General features: G+C 38.2%; 1 long non-coding RNA gene across 1 annotated transcript; it reads left to right on the top strand.

The window, feature by feature from the left end:
- The first annotated feature begins 9,327 nt into the window (after window positions 1-9,327).
- LOC113039113 (uncharacterized) lies at window positions 9,328-10,329 on the top strand. The gene is made up of 4 exons (XR_003274866.1): window positions 9,328-9,527; window positions 9,721-9,853; window positions 10,123-10,171; window positions 10,289-10,329. It is a non-coding gene; the product is annotated as an uncharacterized LOC113039113 (long non-coding RNA).
- The last annotated feature ends 10,060 nt before the right edge of the window (window positions 10,330-20,389 follow it).

Below are 20,389 nucleotides of genomic sequence, written 5' to 3'. Positions count from 1 at the left end.
GTTATAACATAGAAATGTATCGAAGGCTGTTCGATAAACGTGCTAATGTTAGCGATGGCTAACCGTAGCTGCGTTTGATTAATTAGCTAGCTATAACTTAACGTTACCCATTTTATTATATAGGGCTGTGCATGTCTTTACTCATGTACATCTCATCAGTAAAGACGCTCCTGTAATTAGGAGTATATCTCCAGCACATGTGTTCAGATAAGGATTGCCAGGTTTTCACAACAAATCCTGCCCAGTTGCTTCTCAAAACTAGCCCAATCTCGCCTCCAGAAGGTTCCCTGATAAAACATTGCTTCCCGGGGTTAAAACATAGTTTTTTTTAGCAGGGTTGCCTTGGTATAATTCGCATTTTAGGGGCTAAATATCACGTTATTTGTATTGGGGTCACTGTGACCAGCGGACATGAAAAACAACCCCCACAGACTTGGCAACACTGGTTGGCATTTACTACACAGAGCCATAATTCACTGACAATCTACACAACATCGATGTTAAAATCGCAGGCGATTCTTTGTCGATTTTGAAAGCGATTTTGTGTTAGTTGTCGGTAGACTAAGGCTCTGTGCAGTTACTGCCGCTCCACCTGAACCAGTGTTGCCAAGTCTGCGGTTGTTTTTCATGTCCGCGGTTTGAAGCAATCCCAATACCAATAACGTGATATTTAGCCCCTAAAATGCTAATTTTACCAGGGAAACCCTTCCCAAAAAATTATGTTAACCCCGGGAAGCAATTTTTATCGGGGAACCTCCCGGAAACGCGATTGGGCTAGTTTTGGACTAGTTTTAAGAAGCAACTGGGCAGGATTTGTTGTGAAAACCTGGCAACCCTGATCTGAATGCACATGCTGGTGATTTACTTCTAATTACAGGAGCGTCTTTACTGATGAGAGGTGCATGAAAATCTCATTCGATTTTTTGCACAGCCCTATGTATCATAACTAACCTGCTCTGTCTAGTCTGTTGGTCTCTGTGTCCTCTTTGCTTTGTGGTTTTTCTGTGCGCGAAAAAATTGATGTGTGGCGTGAAAGCGTGTGAAAAGAGTCAATTGCGTGTGTCTCACGGTGAATGCTTGAGAGTTGGCACATTAGTTCTCAAGCAGAATAAAGGACAGGTTGATTATTGCTGTTTAGCATTTGTATTAATCTATGATGTGTCCCTGTTTGCCTACAGGGACATAAAAAATAAATTAAAAGTGATACGTGGACCAAGGTGTCTGAGATTGTTCATTTTAAGTAAAGGATCCTAATATTTCGTCCACAACAATATTTAATGAGGTTATAACTCCTTGTGGTTAGTCTGCACGAGATCAACAAGCTTGTTTGCTTTGCGGCCGCTTTAAATACAAAATAAGCATTTGATCTACGTCAGAGCGTCTGAGCGCTCACAAATCTTTCTGCAGCGTCGTGAGCAGAGCGGCCAGAGCGATTTATGACGCTCTAGACGCCGGCGGTGTGAACGCACAGTTAGGCTTCGGCTACGGCTGTAGTGTTGTTGTGAAAGTAGGGGAGGAGCATAGAGACTATGCCGTTTCTCGTTTGTTACTCTAGAGTAGACCAATTCACTTTATTGAGGCATACTGCCCCCATCTGGTATGGAATGTGGAGTATGACCTGATTTTTTTTGCCAAACATTACAGATGGCACCTTTAATGTTTAGTGAAAAAAAAAAATGCTTTTTCATCAATCTTGACTTAACTTCTTTATACCTTTAATAAGGATTAAGCTATATTTAATTTATCGTTGTAGTATTTCATACCTGAATGCTGCACAGTATCTTTCATTTGTATCCTTGTTCATTTGTATTTGCACTATCGCTCATAATTTGGTTATAAATTATTTTATTTTAATGCCCAGGGAATGTTCATTGGTCCTACCTTACAAATATTCAAATATATTGTGTATATGTAAAGATTGTGTATACCGTATGTACTGTATGTTTTTTTATTATGATTCTGCCAAAATAAACTCTCATCATCATTTGCTCACCCTCATGTCCTCATTGTTTCAGTATTGCTTTGCTACACAAAACTAAATGCCTCAATGTTCATATGATCTCATATTTAGATTTTAGAAGGGTAGAAAAATTTTTTTTTTGAACCTGGGGATTAGTTTTGAGTTCTGAAACTATGTTTTTATTTGTAGCATAACCCTATGTGTAGATCAATAACATTTATCAAGAGACCAGCAAAGAAAGAACAGCCACATCCAGTAAAATGAGAAAAATTCTGGATACAGTAGACGGTCTAACACTGAGTGAAGTCCATATCACCTGCTTCAACATGTTCCTTCCTGGGAGAAGACAAGAAGACTAAAGAGACAAATGTTTATGTGTGAAAATATTTAGGAATGTGAATCAAACCCAGTATCCACACACACACACACACTCTCTCTCACACCCTCACACACAGTGCGCGCACACACACACACACACACGCACACTCCAGCACACACCCGCACACACACACACACACACACACACACTCCAGCACACACCCACACACACACACACACACACACACACACCCTCACACGTGTGTTTGTTTCTGTGAACTGAGGGGACTTTCCATAGACTTCAATTACTTTTCTACTGACCAAATGATATTTTCTATCCCCTAACCCTAAACATTTTTGCGTTGTTAAATTTTCAGATAAAAATTTAATAGTTAATAGTACTTTCTACTTGTTATATTTTTTACCCTCATTGTCCTCTAAATGTAAAAAATGTCAGGTTTTACTATCCTTGTGGGGATATTTGGTATACATACACACACACACATACACACACACACATCTGTGATGCAAAATACCAAAATAATATTATTTATATGTTAATTACATTGCAACATTGCAAACAACAATAAAATAAGAGAAGAACTTAACTGCAAGCATTTAAGTTCATAAAGAGAACAAAGGGAACAATAGCCTAAAATCTTCAATAGGTTAATATTTAAAATTGTGTATGAATTTGCATCAAAAAAATTTAATCAGTTGATTCGTTTACTCGAATAGTATGTGCACGTACAGTATGAGGGGCAATTACATTTGGTTTGCAAATAATTTGCAATTAATACATATTTGTTCAAACATTTTCCTACATTCTCTAATGACAGGGGGATCAGTTTATTATCAGTTACTCATTTTATTCTGTAGGAGAGTGGGGCCCAACATAAGACTTTTAGACTTTATGTTATGTAAAAGCATATGGGGCTCAAAAACATTTAGTTTTATGTCCAGTTTGGGATTTGAATGACAGATTTCACATTCAAATGTGCATTGCAAGAGTTCAGAAAATCAAATTCACATTAACTTTACGTATCTTAATACAATTATAGAATACAATTCAGGTTTTTTCATTATTTGGACCTGAAAGGGCAAACTGCAATGTTCGTTTCACACATAAGAAGCTCATTTCACCTGTCATATTTATTCTTCATATGTATAAACAGGCCTTTAAATATGTATGTTTTTTTTAAAAGGTTTCAGATGTACACTTTCATTATCATTTTAGACTCAGTCCAGCATCAGAGGTGGAGTAAGTCTATAATAAGCAAGCTACACAGATATTGGAAACGATCCAAATGTAACACACGGGGCACAACATACCCTCACTGTTTACAACTAGCCTACATGATGCTTTTCAACTTTTTTGTCCACCTCTGAGTCTGCTCTCATAAGAACTGCCAACTCTTTCTTGCTACGCGCTGGAGAACACGTAGAGCAAGCACGTAACTAAACAGATAAAGATACAGTTCTTGATCAAGTAAATTTATGCAGGAACCTTTCGACATACTTATTGAAAACATAAATACACATACATACAAAAAATGTTTTATGTAGTAACGTTCACAGAGATAGAGAGAAAAAACAATGCCCCACAGTTTATTTACTGTGAAAACACAGAAAAGATGGAAGAAGAGGAGAGAGATGAAGAGGAGGATGAAGGAAAATTCACAATGCTCGGATACATCCCTGAACAACACATAAAATATCTCAGTACTGCACAGCTGCAAATAACTCATCCTTCATCTGTAAATAACTCATATGCACATTCATGGACATGAACAAGCGTAAATGGTACATTAACTGCCAATAACTGGACAGGAGTGTGAAGCATTGACTGGGAATAAAAATAAATAAATAAATAAATAAAAAATGATACTAACCTATGTTCTGTTGAAAAATCCTATTTAATACATTAAAATGTTATAAACCCTTGACCCATTCTGTGCTTTACAAAATATACTTACTACTGACAGGTCATTAATTCCAACATGGCTTATACTTTAATACTTTAAATATCACCACTTGCATTAATGTAGACCATTATATTCTATTATTGACCATTCTGAGTGAGCTGGGTGAAGGGAGGAAGGGGATGAGGAGGAACCAGTGCATATTTGAGAGAGGTGTGTCCTGCACCTGCACTCTGTCTTGAAGAGGCCTGTCTATGTTTGTTTTGTCTGTTTATCAAGAGATCAACGAACTGTTGCATATGTGAAAGAGGCATTCCCGCACTTTCTCTGAGTGAGATGTTGGAACAGATGTCTGTATGTTAATGCACTGTGTGTATTTTGTGTGTCTCAGAAGATCAAAGTGTCTGAGGTTCTGTAATTCTCACAGAGAGAACAGCCATAATGCTGTAAAAATTAGAAAAATGCCCCTGAAGCAAGCAAATCTGGATACTGTATTGGGACAGGCCTGATCTAACATTGATTGAAGTCCATATCACCTGCTTGAACATGATCTTTCCTGGGAGAAGAAGACAAAATTTTACAGTGTTATATTGGAATATATTTAGGAATGTGAATCACACCCAGTATCCATAAACACATAAAACACACACACACTGTCTAGAGAGAGAGAGAAAGACAGAATGAGAGAATTTATACAAAAATGGCTGGGCGCTCTATGATTATTAGGGGTAGACTACAGGAGAACTGAGCAGCATAGAGCGCCCTCTGGCGGCTGGAGACGGTAATGTTTTCTATTGGTTCATTTCTCTCGGTTCATCTTAAATTAATTTTGATAAATAAGTCGCACCTGACTATAAGTCACAGGACCAGCCAAACTATGAAAAAAAGTGCGACTTATAGTTCGGAAAATACGGTAGTTATTCACAGTGTTGGGAAGGTAACTTTGGAAATGTAATAGTTACAGATTACAAGTTACAATGTTTAAAATGTAATACTAGTGTAACTTTTTCAATTACTTTATTAAAGTAATGTAACTGATTACTGTGGATTAAATGATGAATGAATTAATTAATCTAATGAATGTTTATTTTCAACTTTTAATCATTTTCAACCATTTACACCATGCAGGGTTAACCTTACAGGTTCAACACTGTGCTCAACACTGTCAGACTTTCACAATCCTTCATCACTTGAACTTAGATGATCACATTTGAACAAATCCAACACACAATCAGACTTTTTACTGCCTTTTACTTTGAGATTGATCTGAAGTTCAATGCAGATTTAAAATCATAAGAAATTGTTTCCTGATAGTGTTTTTGAAAACCAAATCTTTGCATAACTACAGGAATCACTGCATCTAACAATGGTTTGGGGAAAATAGTTAAAATAATAAATAAAAGCATATGCATCAACTCAAATACAGTTATCTTACAGTATAAGCATGTGTCCTACTATGTGCACTAAACTCCTGAAACATTGGTGTCTTTTTGAAAAATTGGTGTCTCTCTGTATATGATATGAAGATAGTTTTCAGAGCAGTTCTAGAGATGATGTTTATGTGTTCATCATATATTGAGGCGGCAGAGGCTGAAAACACTGCTAGCTTCAGTAGACCTATCTGTAGTAAATGAAACCGCATGTATGCGTGATTAATTTCCACGAGGGGTGGACTGGGAAACAAATTCAGACCGGGAAATCTCGCACAAATTCATGGACAACACAATTTTTTTATAGACCTGACATAAAAAAGGTTTAAATCTTTAGGTTGGATTCATGCAAAACAATTAAAAGTTCTCTCTTCACTTCCATTTTCTAATGACTTTAAAACTCATGAGATTTAACAAAGCTATACTTTCTAAATTGCCTACATGTCAAAAGTAGTACATCACTACAATATCTTTAACAAAAAAATCCTAATACTGAACATGAGTCATGTTTTTCCTTTACAAAAATTAACCATGCTTTTATTATAGTGGAACTACAGTGTCCATGTTTTGTTTTTTGGAAAATGGATTGCCATTTGTATTTATTTTTACATTAATTAATATTTTAATTAATTTTTAAGTTGTTATTACCATGGTTTAACAATAGTAAGCATTGTTTTTGGATTTATAGTAGAATTATCTTTTCTGTAAGGGTTGTGTTGTTATCTGCTCTAGCTCTCCCTAAACTTTTTATAAAAGATTATTATTTTTCTGCTAAATTATTATTGTAACATTACAATAGATAATGATGTCCTTTACACAGTATTCATGATTTATTAGAGATTTAATTACCAAATGGTGGATTCGGAAATAATCGCTTTACTTCATGAAACTGAAAATCACCTTCCCTTTAAAACTGCTTTAAATTAGAAAAAAAATAAATTCTAAAGTAAAGCGCAGCTCATACAATAACAATATTATGAAGTTAGACATTTGTGATCCTGGAGCACAAAAGCAGTCATAAGTAGCACAGGTATAGAAATAGCCAGCAATAACGTTGTATGGGTCAAAATTATTGATTTTTCATTTATGACAAAAATCATTGGTATATTAAATATCACGTTCCATTATGATATTTTGTAAATTTCCTACTGTAAATATATCAAACTTTAATTTTTGATTAGTAATATGCATTGCTAAGAATTTCATTTGGGCAACTTTAAAGATTATTTTCTCAATATTTAGATTTATTTGCACCCTCAGATTCCAGTTTTTCAAATAGTTGTAACTCGGCCAAATATTGTCTGAATGGAAAGATTTATTTCCATTATTTATTCAACTTCCAGATGACCATGTTACAAAATAATGCTAATACTGAATATAATTATACATACAGTATGTATAATTATATTCAGTATTAGCATGATTTTAAGCAGAAATGCCTGTGTACACACACACACACACACACACACACTACATCTGTGATGTAAAATACCAAAATAATATTTGTATATATTGTCTAACATTGCAACATTGCAAACAACAATAAAATCAGAGAAATACTGTTTGTAAGAAACACAAGAATAAAGAAAATAAAGGGAACAATAGCCTAAAATCTTTATATTTAAATTTAATAATTTAATTAAATTTTTTAATTTGTTGATATTTAAAATTTTAAATGAATATTGCATGAAAAATTTATTCACTTATGCGAGCTCGTTGCCTGAAACCTTGTCAATGACCAAAAATCTAAGATGTGTTTGAGTGGAATTTCAGAATTAGCATTGCGTGAGAAAGCACAGTGTATTTGTTTTGTTTTGTGTTTTGTTTTTCTTTTGTTTAGTCGAGTTAGTTTTGCACTAAACACAGGGATTTACGGCAAACGATGTCTGGCAAAACATCACACTTTTCCGAGCACTTCGCTGACAAATTATCTCGTTAACCAAACCACTGAGGATGCTCCACCGTCCTGATGAGTCACAGTAACGGAGCCCAGACGCTTTGAATCAGTTTATCAGGAGAATCAACACTGGCACGGAGACGGCGGGTCGGAGGGTTTCACATATGAGGGACAATTACAAGGTAACACTTTTTGGCTTCATCAAGATGTGTAAAACCACATGGGGTTCAAAATATCATTTTTTATCCACATTAATTTTACACTTGTCTAATACAAATATTTTATTTGAGGGAATCAAGTTTTATGTGCAGTCTCATTGCAAGAGTTCAGAAAATCAAATTCACATCAAATAACTTCACATAGCTTCATACAATTATAGATTACAATTCAGGTTTTCTCATTCATATTTTCATTAGTAATGTTTGATTCACACATAAGAAACTCATTTCACCTGTCATATTTATTCTTCATAGGTATAAACAGGCATTTAAATATGTGTGGGGGATTTTGAAAGGTTTCAGATGTACACTTTCATTATCATTTTAGACTCAGTCCAGCATCAGAGGTGGAGTAAGTCTATAATAAGCAAGCTACACAGATATTGGAAACCTTCCAAATGTAACACACGGGGCACAACATACCCTCACTGTTTACAACTGGCCTACATGATGCTTTTTTTTAGCTTTTGTGGCACGCCACGGCTTGGCCAAGGTATAATTTGTCAGTTTCTGTGTTTATTTTTTGTTTTGTATATTGTTGATGGTGTTTTTGCATGGCATCAGTGCACAATAAATATTATATAATTATAAAAATGTGTCAGTAGATTTACACCTCCAGCAGAATGCTCCAAAATTTGACAAGCTCATGAATGTAAAAATATAATTGATCTTTTGCTATACTTTCATGAGCTTTACATTTTATTATCAGAATGTTCCTGCTGGTCTACAGAATTAAACCAATAATAAATACAGGTGGCATACTTTAAGAGTTAGTTTTCTGAGTTATGGACAAGTGTTGTACTGAAATAAGCAAAGATAAAAACATGAAATCAAGACTTAAACAAACTGTTATTTTCACATTCAACCACTAGATAGCAGAAGTTCATTTCAGAGCAAACTCATGTCTGTTTTATTGAAGGTAGCCTGAAACCTGAGATGATGCAACTTGGAAAAACAATGCAGTGCAAAATCAAGCCTTGCTACTTTCTCTGCTTCAGGAGCCTATATTGAATGATGTGTGTGTGTGTGTGTGTTTGAGTATTTACAGAGTAACTTAAAATTTAATTTGCGGACTTTAGTTTTATGTGCAGTTTGGGATTTGAAAGATTCACATTCAAACATCTCTATCATGAATTCAGATAATAAAATTCACATTAAACAATTATTGATGTAATGCAATCCAGTTCAGGTTTTTAAATTCATCTATTTGGGTATGAAAGTGCAAATTGCGATGTTTGATTCTGACAATGGACAGAACTCATTTTCCCTGCCATATTTATTCATTCATAAACATATAGATTACATGTGTGGGGGATTATGAAAGGTTTCACATTTACACACTTAGGTTTTCATTATCATTTTAGAATCAGTCAGATGTTGAGTGTAATGAGAAAGCTACACATATATTTGAAGACCCTGAATGTTTACGACTACAGTTTCACGCTTCTCAACTTTTTTTCTGGCACACTTTACTCCTCTCTGCTCACAAGATCTGCCAACACCTGCTCACTACGCGCCGGAAAACATGTAGACCCTAAACAAAACAAAACAGGATTGTTATGCGCCCGCTTGAACAGATAAAGATTTTTAGGGATTAGTTCTTGATCACGCTATGGGACGTCCCAAATTAAGTAAGCTACTATTAAAGGAGGGTGTTACACTTTTCTTTTTGCTACGGATTAAATGTTGAAGTGCTCTGCTGGATTTAGACGAAAAGTGTTTTGTGGACATTGCTTTAATTTATCATTGTGGATCTTAGAGCTAATAATACGGTGCTTATTCGTAAGTTTCACTGTGTTTAGTAATTGCTTTGTAGTTTTATTTTTAGGATTTGTAAAGCTGTAGCATCTTCTTAAACGGATGCAGAGACCGTTCGACAAACTGTTTAAATGTTGATATCTGAAAGACTGGTATTTTAATAAGAAGAATAAATGCCCTGCAGTTTATTTACTGCAGTTTGTTTGGGAAAACACAGAAAAGAAGGGAACACTAGAAGAGACAAATGGAGAGGAGGAGGGATGAACATTCACAAGCCAGCGGATCAAAACCAGCAAATGTGGAGAATCTTATTAAAAGGAGGAGTATGAGTCAACCTCGGTATCTGAAATGTGAGTATTTAATAGTCCTGATGAATCCTTGATGAATAGATTTAGGACTTGCACAGAAATCACAAAGAGTCATATATTAAGTCACTTTTTAGTTTTTAGTGTGGTGTTTTGTCTGTCATTGGAGAAACTTGTTCAGTTTGTGATAAACCGAGAACAACTAACTTTTTTGTTGTCATCGTCTTCATTCGTCTCTTCTAACATACAATAATTCATCCAGCTTTAAATATCTAAATAGACTAATTAAAAGCAGTATTATTTTATGTTTTCAGTCTCTCATGATGCAGACAGACATCTCGATGTATCAGAATCAAAGACGAGGTGAGTGATGCAGTTCATATACAGAGACAGACTCAAGACTAAGATTGAAACGATTGAAGATGTTTTTCTTTAATCTTACTGAGAGTTTAGCTGATCTTCAGTTGCTCATATCTCCAGCAGATCATCTGAACACCAACCAGACAAAACTCTGTGAATCTTGTTTCCAGTCCTGGCTTTATCCAATCAGGAGCTTCTTCAGCAGCTTGGGTTCAGAAATCAACGTTTATGTAGAAAGTAGAAAGTATGTAAGTCTTGCCAGTTTACTCTTAACTGTAAAGGAGTTTTCCATATTGATTTTTTTTACAGGTGTTTTATTTTCCGTTGTTGTTTTTGTTGTTTAACAGTGTTTTCTGTGTTTTCTGTGCACACACAGTGAGCACAAATCAGACATTACTGAACTGATCTTAACTGAGTTACAATAAAATGTCTTGAATGTAACTAGTTGGGAGAAAAACCAGAGACAACAGCTTTATAAACCTGCTGCTGTCTTGTGTCATTAATGTTTAGTGAAAAAAACGCTTTTTCATCAATCTTGACTAACTTCTTTACACCTTTAATAAGGATTAAGCTATATTTAATTTATCGTTGTAGTATTTCATACCTGAATGCTGGACAGTATCTTTCATTTGTATCCTTGTTCAATTTATTTGCACTATCGCTCATAATTTGGTTATAAATTATTTTATTTTAATGCCCAGGGAATGTTCATTGGTCCTACCTTACAAATATTCAAATATATTGTGTATATGTAAAGATTGTGTATACTGTATGTACTGTATGTTTTTTTAATATGATTCTGCCAAAAATAAACTATCATCATCATTTGCTCACCCTCATGTCCTCATTGTTTCGGTATTGCTTTGCTACACAAAACTAAATGCCTCAATGTTCATATGATCTCATATTTAGATTTTAGAAGGGTAGAAAATTATTTGTATTTTGGACCAAGGGATTAATTTTGTTTCATTTTTATTTGCAGTGTAAAGTTGTATATATGCTATGTGTAGATCAAGAACATTTATCAAAGAGACCTGCAAAAAAAAAAAAAAAAGAGCCAGAACAGCCACATCCAGTAAAAAAATGAGACAAATTCCTCTGAAGCAAACACTTCTGGATACAGTAGACGGTCTAACACTGAGTGAAGTCCATATCACCTGCTTCAACATGTTCCTTCCTGGGAGAAGACAAGAAGACTAAAGAGACAAATGTTTATGTGTGAAAATATTTAGGAATGTGAATCAAACCCAGTATCCACACACACATGCAAAATACCAAAATAATATTATTTATATGTTAATTACATTGCAACATTGCAAACAACAATACATTCAGAGAAGAACTTAACTTGAAGCATAAAGAAAACAAAGGGAACAATAGCCTAAAATCTTCAATTTGTTAATATTTAAATTTTTATATGCATTTTGCATCAACATTTTTTAAATCAGTTTATTTGTTTATTTGAGATTGTTGCCTGCAACATTGTCAATGAACAAAAATCTAAGATGCGTTTGTGAGTGGAATTTCAAAAATGTGCTTTGCGTGAGAAAGCAGGATTATTATTATTATTATTTTTTTATTTAGTTGAGTTAGTTTTGCAATAAACACAGTGTGATTCACAGCAGTCGAGGTCTTGCAGTTCTCTGAGTACACTTCTCTAAGCGCTTCACTGACTTATCTCTAAGTGTGGCGGAGGGGAATATGCCACCGCCTTGTGGGGGAAATATTCAGCACTATACTAAGGATGACTGAGTGAGCAACAGGATCCTAGTCCCCCCACCCAATGCTTTTAGTCTTTGTACAACTGTTAGACTAGTTGTATGTAGTGTCTATCGTGTTGCAATGTGTAATGCTCAAGAATCAGCGAGGTGGGCTTCAGGATTTACTCAATACACGGCAGCCACCTGAAGTGTGTGTATGTAGAAAACTCAGGAGGTAAACCTAGTTAACTGCAAAACCCGCCCTCCCCTGAATCTAACAGGATAGGTAAGACGCCCCCACTCCTTAGTATAAGTGACTCAAAATTAGCATAAACAGTTTTCAGTTAACAAACTAATTTTACATTTATTTGTACTGCAAGATTTTAAATGATTACGTTTTCCTTGTTTTCACAAAGTTTACAAAACAATTTCAAGTGTAAACAAATCAAAGTGAAATAAAAGAAATGTGGAAAATAATAGAGATGAAAAATCAACAGATTTGTGTCAGTCACAGTTCAATCTGAGGAAAGTAAGAATCAGTGTCACTTATTGTAAGTAACCTTAAACAAAATGTTTCACAGTTAACTCAACCTTTCAAACAAAGTACACTTTGAAGTTCACTTCAATCCGGCTCAAAAATCCAAGATCCAATTCAAAAATCCAGGAAAAAAAGGTGAAAAGTTATACTCTTTCCATATATGGAGTTCACAGTCCCAAAAAGTTCAGTTATGTACACAAAAGAAAGACTATGAATCCCTTCGTAGGAAAATTCACTGATCACAGTTCCATCAAAATATCTGTATGATTTCACAGTTCAGATGACTCACTTACAGAAAATGGCAGTTTGCTTACCAGTTTTCAGAAGGAAAAGAGGAAAATAATTTTTATCACCACTCTTGGTTCATGAATGAGGTGCTGAAAGATGTCCAATGGATGGCAGGGTACTGTTTCTTCACTCACTAACCCTCAGCGATTGTCCTCGCGATCCTGACGACGGCAGCTTGATTCAACGAGGCCGCAATCCCAGCTGATGGAGGCACAATGAGAAGACAAACAACGCACGACCCTATCCGATGACTCAGCGAACCTTAATTCACACGATCAGTAACAGCAATCACTGTTTCAAGTTCGTTTGAACAAATGAAACAAAAACTGTTTGAAGCAAAGAAAACACGAGACTGTTTAACTCCTACGTGACTGAGACTTAATGAAACTAACAGGCCTTTTGCCCAGCTTCATGCATGAACACGGCAGAAAACTCATTTTAACGCTTACTTCGTTAAACTTGTTCATATACACGAAGACTCAGAAGCAACGTCATGCAGCTCTTATATATGTCGCGAGTCTAAACGGGACTTTTTCCCGCGATTGACTACCCGAGATCAACATTCAATTTCAGCTCACTGCTGCTCTTCTCCGCTCTCTCGCTCTCTCCGCGCAACTCGTCAAAACCTACAAAATGGCGGCGCCCACGACAAACATCAAAATAAAAGTCTCCACATATTAGAAAAATGTAAATCCCCTACATTCCCCCCTGCTAAACCCTGCCATGCCACCGGACTTCCATTCAGCAACTCAGTCCTGAAAAATAAATGACAGAGAATAGCAGGTAAATATTCTTTCCACACAAGAAAACATCAAGTACAGCAATTAAACACTTTCAATTAGCAAGATTGAAAAACCTTCATATTAAAAGAAACATACAAACCTTCAGGTTGACATAAGCTTATTTCAAGACATAGTCAGTCCTATACCTAACGGGTAAAGTACCTCTGTTCAAACGCTGTGAACGTCTAGGTTCAGTAATACTTTCATTTTCACTTTCAGCTTCGGAGCCACCTGAACTCATAGACTCAAGTACAGACTGTTCTACTGAATCATCAGCTGACATTTCATCGACATGGTCCCTGATACCTATCTCTGATTCATCCCCACCTGCCCTTCTACCTTGTGTGTCTGTGAGTGTAGCGGGTGCAAATGTAACAACAGGGACTGGAAGAACATCAGAATCTTCTGAATCAGTGTGTGCCTGACCTGTGTGTGCTCTAGATTCACGTCTAGATGTGCAAGGTGGTAGTGATGACTGAAAAGTGCAAGGCTTGAGTTGATCCCTATGTACAACTTTACATGGGCCCCCTTTCTCTGGGCGAATGGTGTAAACTGGAGTGTCTGCGTGATTCTGTTTCACTACAGTGTAAGGCAAGGGTTCCCAATGGTCTTGTATCTTATTCCTTCCCCTATGTGAATGATTCCGTAACAGAACACGGTCACCAGGTCTCATAAGTGCGGCATGCGATTTCCGATCATAAGCTCTTTTTCTTCGCCTTGAAGCTTCCTGTGCTGCTGAGTTGGCTACTTCAACTGCGGTCTTTAATCTATCATGATGGTTTTTCACCCAATCATCAAGATTGTCAGCTCTACTGTCCTCCAAGTCTCTCCCATTAAGGATATCCATCGGCATTCTGGCATCCCTCCCAAACATTAAATAGAATGGCGAATAGCCAGTTGAAGTGTGGATTCGGCTATTGTATGCCATCGCCAACTCGGGCAGATACTGTTTCCAATTCCTTTTCTTTTCCGGGGGTAACGTCCTTAGCATATCATGCATGGTTCTATTAAATCTTTCGCACTGGGAGTTACCCTGTGGATGATACGGAGTGGTGCGACTCTTTCCGATTCCATAGACTTTACACAGTTCTTTGATGACATTTGCTTCAAAACATCGACCTTGGTCGGAATGTAGTCGTGCAGGACAGCCGTAGTGGACAAACCAATGCTGCACAAGGGCTTTTGCAGTGGTATGAGCGGTCTGATTTCTGGTTGGCACTGCTACCGTGAAACGAGTAAACATGTCAGTTAGGACGAGAACATTTTCATATCCTCCCAAAGATTCCTCCAAGACTGTATAATCCATAGCAAGGACTTCCAGCGGGGCAGATACATTAGTACATGTCATTGGGGCTCGTATTTTAGGAAAAACGTCTTTAGCAAGGGCACATCTCTTGCATTCCTGAATCCAGTTTTGAATATCCTTACTCATTGTCGGCCAGTAATAGCTCCGCCTCATGCGCTCCAGCGTGCTTCTTTCTCCAAAATGGCCACAATGATCATGCTGACTCTCGTACACTTTGTAACGCAAGGGTTCTGGAACCACTAATTGACAAATTTCTTCTCCGTCCCGGGGATCAAAGATGGAACGGAACATCACTCCTTTTTTAAGCTTGAGTCGTGTGAATTGTCTAGAAAGCTTTTTTAACTCAACATCCATATTGCGTTGCTCAACTGGACTCAGGTTCTTGTTGGTTAGTACAGCACGGTATATAGGAGCTATATGAGGGTCGATCTTTTGTTGCTCTTCTATATCACTCCAGCTATATCCAGGGACTTTCCTTGTCACTGATACCTGAACCGATGCTTGTACTATCTGATGCTTGTTGGCAACTGGCCATAAACATGCACGCACTTCATCTGAATTCATCCTAATGAAGTCTTTAGCAGAGTCCTCTTGCTCAGGCTCCTCACTGGATGGAATCCGTGATAACACATCGGCATTTGTGTTTTGCCGTCCTGGTTTGTAGTAGACTTCAAAATCAAATTCTGACAACTGAGCTATCCACCGTTGTTCAACAGCTCCTAAATTAGCGGTCGCCAAGTAGCGCAAAGGGTTGTGATCAGTTATCACAGAGAACTTGGAGTAGATCAGGTATTCTTTGAACTTTTCAGTTACAGCCCATTTCAAGGCAAGTAGCTCTAGCTTGAAAGCACTGTAATTTCTATCATTCTTTTCTGATCCACGAAGACCCCGACTTGCATACGCAATCACACGCTCAACCCCTCCTTGTCGTTGACTTAACACAGCTCCAAGACCATGCAGGCTTCCATCAGTTGTGAGTACAAAAGACTGACTGAAATCTGGGTACGCGAGAACTGGCGGAGACATTAAACACTGCTTGAGTTTGTCAAATGCAGTTTGACATTCTGTTGTCCAGTTAAGGGGTTCAATGATTTTCTCTTTCCCTCCTTTACCAACCAGGGCATGAAGGGGCCGGGCTAACTGAGCAAAACCAGGAACAAACCTCCTGTAGTAACTCATGAATCCAAGGATCTGTCTTAACTCTCTGACATTCGTGGGTGCAGGCCAGGATTCCAAAACCTGAGTTTTCTCTCCATCCACCTTTATTCCCTGGGAAGAAATAAGGTGACCCAAGAATTTCACTTCGGGTTTCAAAAGGAAACACTTGCTGGGTTTCAGTTTCAAACCATGCTGTCTCAATCGATTGAATACTATTTCCAGTCTTTGACAATGGGTTTCGAAGTCTTTCGAAAAAACAATGATGTCATCAAGGGTAGATGAGCAGTATGTCAAACGTTAGATCACCGAGCACCACCCCCATCAGACGCTGGAATGTTGCAGGTGCCATTGCAAAGTCCAAATGGCATCCTGGTCCATTCAAAACAGTCCAAAGGGAGTGGTGACCGCCGTCTTTGTTCTATCCTCCTCACTCATCGCTACTTGGAAATACCCGGAGGTAAGATCAAGTGTGGAGAACAGCTGTGCATTTCCCAAGGCATCCAACGATTCCTCCACACGAGGGAGAGGATAAGCATCTTTGCAGGTCACTTTATTCAACCTTCTGTAATCCACAGCAAAAGCGTACGCTGCCATCCTTCTTGATCACAATCACAGCTGGAGATGCCCATGGGCTACAGCTTTCTCTGAGAATACCTTGAGATACTAAATCTTGAACATGTTTTTTCACTTCCTGAAAAACCTGAGGTGGGATTCTGCGATGTCTTTGCTTAATGGGAGGAGCATCTCCTGTTGGAACACTATGTGTGACAGCAGTTGTATAACCGAAGTCACAATCGTTCTTTGAAAACACATCACTGTGCTTAGCCAATAAGGTTTGGAGTTTGCAACGTTGTGTTTCTGTGAGGTTCTCTAGATTAATTTGCACTGGAACTGGCAGCTGTTCTGAAGTGCTTATCTCTGCCTTCACCTTATGTTGCTGCACAGCTTTAACATGCAAAGTATTCTCTTTTTCCTCAAACTCGACGAGCACCCTTGGCACAACTTCCTGGGGCTTGGACAGTGCTGCGATCCTACATCGTGGTGGGGAGCTTTACAGGCTTTTCACTAGAATTTAACACTCTGGACTGGAACTTTACCATCGGCAGTCTTAGCAAGCACATTAGCAATCAGAACACTCTTAGGCAAACTGACATTTGACGAGGCCTCAACCACACTTGACAGCTCACTTTTGGTGGTATCCTGCAGCGGCCTTCTAAAACACGTTCACTGAATGGTGGAAATAGTTACTGATGCTTCCCAGCAACCTTCACAAAGCCAATCTTGTCACCACAACTCAGTGCCTCAGTCTGCATCTTTATGTTAGCTAAACTCGCTGGACTTTTGCCTCCCTAAAACCATGGCTATACCTGTCCATCTTCTTCATGTCTTAGTAGTCATGAATAGATCATTAACTTCACTCAACACATTCATCCCAATAATGCCAGGCAATCCTTTCAATTCTGTCCCATTTAGAATCGCCTCTCTTTGATCACAAACACGCACTTTTCATGCAACGTCTTCCCAAAACACTCTATGTCTGTTCCAGACATCCAATGATGGGAATGTCTAGGCCATTTGCTGCTGTAAGTCGGACCCAGTTGGCAGACGACAGAACAACTTCTCCAAAGTGATTCTTAAAATGTGACTCGGTGATAGTAGTCACTTCTGACCCTGTGTCCAAGAGACAGATTGTTCTGATTCCCGCAATTTTCACCTCAATGGTTATACAATTCACAAAAGCACTTTCACAAAGTGACTTGGAAACGTTCTCTGTATCACAGTCTGCAGTATGACTTCTTATAACGGATGGACCTGGACTCTCTAGCACTGAAGTGTCTCTGTCAGCTGGTCTTTCTATCTTCTGCTGTGTTAGGTTGCACTTCTACTAGAGTTTTCTCTGCTCTGAAGACAACGTCGGCCTTGTGTGGCCCTGGCTTACCACACGTTATAGCAAATGTACCTTCCTTCACTATCTTTCAAAGGTGCACTTTTTGCCTTGTTTTCCTTCACTGCAGGTTTTCAATTTTTCTTTGCTGTTTACCATCTGAAACAGTTCTTCTTGTCGGCAGCTATCTGTTGAATGGCTTCATGGAGTGACTCCAGGGTGAGAGGGCTGAAGAGCTCTCTGTTGCAGTGGTAGCATGAACGACACCACGTGGACGAGTACTCGTTCTCGGATTGCTTGGAACCTGCACCTCCTCTTCTTCAGACCAAGTAATAGCTTCCTGCAATAAGCTGGATGAATGTCAGGTCCTTCTCAGTTTTAACTCTCCTCTTCATTTCACGCCGTAGCGAATCGTCTTTCAGGCCCAACACAAGCTGTTCCTTCAAAACTCCATCAGCATCAGGAACTCTAGACGGCTCTCGACTCTGGATGATACTTAGCTTCTCCTGCAAGTCATAAGCATAAGAACGGATTGTTTCTCCAGGCATTTGTTTGCGGTCATAAAAACTCTTTCAGTCTGCTGCCAATGGAAGTTGTCCCCATAAGTCTGATCCAAAGCATCGAAAAATCTCATCCACTGACTTCTCCTTTCCGTTGAGTGTGATCTTGACTGTCATCTTAGCCTCATCTTTTAAATACTGCTTAACAAACTCAATTCTGTCTTCTTCAGGAATTTTCATCACCTTGAAGGCGGACTTCATTGAACTTATCCATTCTTCTATACTCAACTCACCAGGCTTGGAACGACATCCGGTGAACTCTGGAAGCTTACGATCCCTAGGGATGTAAACAGTAGATGGTGCTCTCTGAGCGGCAGCCTGTTGTTCAATAACAGTTTTAGCGAGGGAAAGCGCCTCTCTCTGTTCGGCTCTGGCTTGCTCTAACATGCATGTCTGCTCACCGAAACGCCTTTGCATCTCTTCAAACTGTTTCTTTAACTCGTCCAGTTCAGCCATAGTGTCGGCTCTAGGACCATGAACTTACACTGAATCAGGAACCAGGAATTGATCCTGTTCGTGACGCCAATATGTGGCGGAGGGGAATATGCCACCGCCTTGTGGGGGAAATATTCAGCACTATACTAAGGATGACTGAGTGAGCAACAGGATCCTAGTCCCCCCACCCAATGCTTTTAGTCTTTGTACAACTGTTAGACTAGTTGTATGTAGTGTCTATCGTGTTGCAATGTGTAATGCTCAAGAATCAGCGAGGTGGGCTTCAGGATTTACTCAATACACGGCAGCCACCTGAAGTGTGTGTATGTAGAAAACTCAGGAGGTAAACCTAGTTAACTGCAAAACCCGCCCTCCCCTGAATCTAACAGGATAGGTAAGACGCCCCCACTCCTTAGTATAAGTGACTCAAAATTAGCATAAACAGTTTTCAGTTAACAAACAAATTTTACATTTATTTGTACTGCAAGATTTTAAATGATTACGTTTTCCTTGTTTTCACAAAGTTTACAAAACAATTTCAAGTGTAAACAAATCAAAGTGAAATAAAAGAAATGTGGAAAATAATAGAGATGAAAAATCAACAGATTTGTGTCAGTTACAGTTCAATCTGAGGAAAGTAAGAATCAGTGTCACTTATTGTAAGTAACCTTAAACAAAACGTTTCACAGTTAACTCAACCTTTCAAACAAAGTACACTTTGAAGTTCACTTCAATCCGGCTCAAAAATCCAAGATCCAATTCAAAAATCCAGGAAAAAAAAGGTGAAAAGTTATACTCTATCCATATATGGAGTTCACAGTCCCAAAAAGTTCAGTTATGTACACAAAAGAAAGACTATGAATCCCTTCGCAGGAAAATTCACTGATCACAGTTCCATCAAAATATCTGTATGATTTCACAGTTCAGATGACTCACTTACAGAAAATGGCAGTTTGCTTACCAGTTTTCAGAAGGAAAAGAGGAAAATAATTTTTATCACCACTCTTGGTTCATGAATGAGGTGCTGAAAGATGTCCAATGGATGGCAGGGTACTGTTTCTTCACTCACTAACCCTCAGCGATTGTCCTCGCGATCCTGACGACGGCAGCTTGATTCAACGAGGCCGCAATCCCAGCTGATGGAGGCACAATGAGAAGACAAACAACGCACGACCCTATCCGATGACTCAGCGAACCTTAATTCACACGATCAGTAACAGCAATCACTGTTTCAAGTTCGTTTGAACAAATGAAACAAAAACTGTTTGAAGCAAAGAAAACACGAGACTGTTTAACTCCTACGTGACTGAGACTTAATGAAACTAACAGGCCTTTTGTCCAGCTTCATGCATGAACACGGCAGAAAACTCATTTTAACGCTTACTTCGTTAAACTTGTTCATATACACGAAGACTCAGAAGCAACGTCATGCAGCTCTTATATATGTCGCGAGTCTAAACGGGACTTTTTCCCGCGATTGACTACCCGAGATCAACATTCAATTTCAGCTCACCGCTGCTCTTCTCCGCTCTCTCGCTCTCTCCGCGCAACTCGTCAAAACCTACAAAA

Source organism: Carassius auratus, chromosome 21 (genome assembly GCF_003368295.1).
Source record: "Carassius auratus strain Wakin chromosome 21, ASM336829v1, whole genome shotgun sequence".
Lineage (NCBI taxonomy): Eukaryota > Metazoa > Chordata > Actinopteri > Cypriniformes > Cyprinidae > Carassius > Carassius auratus.
The sequence above is the reverse complement of the archived record's forward strand: the minus strand, read 5'-3'. Positions and strand labels throughout refer to the sequence as shown.